The following is a 4,936-nucleotide window of genomic DNA, read 5'->3' on the forward strand; positions in this document are numbered from 1 at the left end:
CTTTAAGGGATAGTTCACCCAAAAATGAACATTTTCATCATTTACTTAACCTCGAGTTGTTCTAAACCTGTATAAATTTCTTTGTTCTACTGAACACAAAGGAGGATATTTTAAATAATGTTAATATACAAACTATTCTTGGATCCCATTCACTTCCATAGTATTATTTCTTACTACTATGGAAGTGAATGGGACCCAAGATTTGCTTGGTTACAAACATTCTTTGAAATATCTTCCTTTGTGTTCAGCAGCAAAAAGAAATGAACACAGGTTTGGAACAACTCGAGAGTAAGTAAATGACAGAATTTTAATTTTAGCTATCCCTCTATGCGCTTTTTTGTAACAGTTTTCTACTGTTATCAACAACTTCAGCTTAGCACTAAATATTATTCATGCCCAATAGGAGTGTCATCGATAAAGAAAGTGTTAGACTGTAAAAAATGTATTTTGTTAGAGCACGTAACTTAACAAGAAGCTGTAACATACCTGTTTGTGGATATATCCTAACGAGACGTCACCTCGGAGTCTTCACTGGAGCATCCTTTTTCGGGGAATGGATGATTTTCCGTGGGTCTGCCATCAACGAAGTGGAAAGAGCAAACGTACGGAAATGTCTGTGGTTTCTTTAAGTTAAAGGCTTTTAAACAAAGACGACAAGCTTCTTCTCCCTTTGGAGGGGCATGCAAATCATAGGGTGCCCCACATCCACATTCAGCTCTGGTACGTGGATTATGGTCAAAACAAATGTCTTGCAGGTATTTTTTACGCTTGAACCAGCTATTATGACACCCCCTAACTACACAAAGTACGCCAGTCTTTCTGTGGTCCATATGAAAAGTAAACTAGCCTGTAAAATCTACACAGTAACGAGACGTCACCTCGGAGTCTTCACTGGAGCATCCTTTTTCGGGGAATGGATGATTTTCCGTGGGTCTGCCATCAACGAAGTGGAAAGAGCAAACGTACGGAAATGTCTGTGGTTTCTTTAAGTTAAAGGCTTTTAAACAAAGACGACAAGCTTCTTCTCCCTTTGGAGGGGCATGCAAATCATAGGGTGCCCCACATCCACATTCAGCTCTGGTACGTGGATTATGGTCAAAACAAATGTCTTGCAGGTATTTTTTACGCTTGAACCAGCTATTATGACACCCCGTAACTGCATAAAGTACGCCAGTCTTTTCATATTAAAAGTAAACTAGCCTGTAAAATCTACACAGTGAACGCAAAACTATGGAATCACAATACAACTACTATTAGCGGAAGTGCTTTACCGGAAATCTGACACATTATAGCTCGAAAACGGCAGTGCCCACGCTTACGTGAAAAATAAGGTGGATGGTAATATATTAGTAATTTCATGACTTACTGGCAACGTAACTGCAACGTCTCATGCTCGTAATTTCATTACCATCATTTTCATTACCATTACCATCATCAACTCCACAGCTGACATACATGACACATGGCGCACACGTTGACAAGAAAGGAAAATTAATTTTTCTGAGTCATGAAACTTTTTATTTCGTAACGAGTTATGAAGATAACGTTGAAGTAATGGCACAGACCTGGCTACACCATCTCATTTGCCGCAGATACTGTATCAGGACAGCGTCTGAGGCACTTTTTACTTCAACTGTATCTGACAGAAGAATTCGTTTTTCTGAGGCGAGTCTTACAATTTATAACAAATAAATAGGTTTATAAAATGTATAAAATAAAGTTCTTGAACTCTGGAAAGACGCTAAAACCCTTTTTTTTTTTATATTGTATGTGTAGTACTGCTGGCCGTTAAGACCATGGCAACCGGGAACACATAATGCCGAGTTCACACTGCACGATTTTAGCCCGATTTTTCACTCGCCGACAGGTTTTGCGAAATCACCGACAAATGCCCGAAATCGGAGGCAAATCGGTGCTCGTTCACGCGAGTGACAATCACGCAGTGTGAATTATCAAAGACGAGATCTGAGGGAATCGCCAACGCCCATGAAATATTTGGCATGCTAAATATTTGGAGCTGTCGCCGATTCACAATCACGCTGTGAGAAATTAGTTCTGACTGAAAAACACATCAGCGATGAACTACAACCAATGAGAGACCAAGATACAGGGCAGCGGGAAGTTCAAGTCAAGTCAAGTCAAGTCTGCTTTATTGTCAATTCTTCCACATGTACAGCACATACACACAGAGAATTGAAATTGCGTTACTCTCAGACCCTTGGTGCATACAGATAACACTAACAGTAGAACATAAATACAGATATACAGATTAAATATAAAATACAACTATACAAATATACAAATAAGGTCAAATGTAAAAAAAAACAACAAAAACAAATTACAATAAACTGGACAATAAACTGGACTACATCCGACTACTACGCTCAACTCAGAGGACTGTAAGAGACTGTTGTGTTTTTGTGTTCACGGAAACATGGCTCAACAACAGCGTTCCGGACTGCGCTATTCATCTCGATCAGCTGACATGCTATCGAGCGGACAGAGCTCGCGTCGAGGGAGGTAAGACCCGCGGCGGAGGGCTTTGTGTTTACATCAATGACGTGTGGTGCCGCGATGCTGTTGTGGTCTGCAAACACTGCTCACCCCTGGTGGAGTTTATGATTATTAAGTGCCGGCCGTTCTATCTACCGAGGGAATATACAGCCATACTGCTGGCATCAGAGAGGCAAAAAGACAGTACTCCAGGAGGAAGTTCGGGGAGGAGTTATATGAAACGTAGTTTGCGGACAAGTGTTGCCAAATCCACGATTGCCACCGGTTGTTTTTTATGTCAGCAGGTTGAAGCGACCCCAATAACTTGATATTTAGGCCCTGGAATGTGAATTGTACCAGGAGAACCCCCCAGTATTTTACCCCCGAACGCGATTTTTACTGGGGAACCCCCTCGAAAGCAATTGGGCTATTTTCAGGCTTTTGTAGCGAAAACCTGGCAACCCTGCACCAGACAGAGCTGTCGGCAATTCTACCTATTGTAAAGTCATGCAGTGTGTAACCTCCTGTCGTCGTTCCATCGTGCAGTGTGAACACAGCAACAACTGAATGCTACCCCAGATAGTCGTTCAGTGTGAAACCAACAGTGATGCGACGTCTTTGAAAATCGTGCAGTGTGAACTCGGCATAAGCTGCTGGAGAGGACGGCATCTGACATTTCTCACTGTTTCTCGCCAGTTATGCCAAAAAAGTTCAACAATTGTGTCAGATTGGTTAAGAAACATTACCCAGAACCTACTTTAAGTGCTTTAGTTAATTTTATACCTCTGTGATTATGGTATCTTTCCTTATTTTATCTGAAATGTCTGCTAGCAAATGTTACACGAGCATAGCATATCTGTTTATATTTATGCTGAGCATGGAACGCCTTGTAGCTTCTAAACCCTGATTAAAATGATAATTTATTTCCATGCATGCTGAGTGGTCAGCCACACCTACTGGCTGCATCCGAAAGCTGAATGTAACTTAAAATTATTTTGATTTTATATGAAAATATGATGTTCAACACACCCAAAGTTACATTTAATTTCAATAAGTGTTTTCTATATATTTCTAGTTTGATAAATAGGCCTACACATATTTTTATGTATATTTAGAAATATGACAACAATCACATATCCCACACAATGTTTAAGTGTTTGGGAATATTGACGTATAATTTAAATACATAATCGCATAATATCAGATATAGAACTTTCTTAGAAGAGAACACATCATCACTGTTGTTTAAACCGATGCGCATTGCGTCGTCGTTTTCCATCGTGCCTTTGGTCAGCGCAGTCGAAGAAGAGGTAGTCTCACGTATAACAGTTTATCTGAGAGCTTTGATGATAAACAAACGGATATAATTACTACAATACTATTTTTTTTGCTAGAAATTACATAAAAAGTGGAAAAAGTTGGTCAAAACATACATTGACACAAACTGACCACCAACCTTATCTCGCAACTTGTCTTTTTTATTTTTTTATTATTAGCTCAGCTGTCACGGAATCGAACGCACTAGATAGTGGGATGACGCATAAATTTAGAATGCCTTAAAAAGCCGATCAGCTTAAAGGTATCTCTGTAGACAGATTGCGAAACGATCATTGGAATCAGACGTGCCTTTCTTTCTTTCTGCCGTCATACATCCGTATGCAGCATTTTTCCAGCTTTCGGACGCAGCCATTGACTGCCTGTATATCTAAGTTACACATTCTAAACAGCCCAGTCCATACCTTCTCAATGTAAATCGTCGGTGTCTTCTGTCATCTCGTCTTGTCGGGTTTTCCACAATAACTGGGGTGCTGTATTCCGCTGAACATTAGCTGCGTCCGTAATCAGCCTCTAGTTAACACTGACTCTGCTCTGTAGAGTAAATGTTCTAAATAGCGGAGGAAAAGAAAATGGATGAGCAAATTTGGACGTTGATGTAATTACTGTGCGCCAGTTGGAGCTGACGCTTCTTCTTCGTCTTCTTCTGAGGATTTACTGAGGGGGGGGGTTGCAATCCAACTGGTGCATACCGCCATCTACTGCTGTATATGTTGTACTGTACTTTGACGAAGATGGATGCAGGATAATTTACTATACTGTATTATTTATTATATGTTTAAAATAACATTTGATAACATGTTCTAGAGTTTTCATTTCCTGACATATATGGGGGAAGATGGCCCCCTTAAAAACAATGTGCATTTAAATTGTTACATATTTAGATGTTTACTATGTGTGGGATGATGACGTATCAGACATTGTGTTATTATATGAAATAGAAACATTTGCTAATTTAGCTGTTATATACAAAAATGTTAAATTATTCATCTTTGGCCTCTTTACCCTAATAACTGCAATGGCAGACAAAGCAGAATCCCAGTAAAAGGGATTTATCTGAAAGGCAAAATTATTCCATGACTTGTAGATATCCATATTTATTTGCCCT

The 4,936-nt window shown here is 39.6% G+C and overlaps 1 protein-coding gene across 3 annotated transcripts in view; it reads right to left on the minus strand.

Moving 5' to 3' along the window:
* The window catches only part of chst10 (carbohydrate sulfotransferase 10), a 56,112-nt gene extending 51,622 nt beyond the window's left edge, over nucleotides 1–4,490 (minus strand). For all 3 annotated transcript variants that reach the window (XM_016443578.1, XM_016443577.1, XM_016443576.1), the window contains exon 1: nucleotides 4,233–4,490. The gene's annotated coding sequence lies outside the window, so the exon portion shown is untranslated. The remainder of the gene's footprint in view (nucleotides 1–4,232) is intronic.
* Nucleotides 4,491–4,936: the final 446 nt, after the last annotated feature.

This window comes from Sinocyclocheilus anshuiensis, unplaced genomic scaffold (assembly GCF_001515605.1).
Source record: "Sinocyclocheilus anshuiensis isolate Anshui unplaced genomic scaffold, SAMN03320099.WGS_v1.1 scaffold1759, whole genome shotgun sequence".
NCBI classification, from domain to species: domain Eukaryota; kingdom Metazoa; phylum Chordata; class Actinopteri; order Cypriniformes; family Cyprinidae; genus Sinocyclocheilus; species Sinocyclocheilus anshuiensis.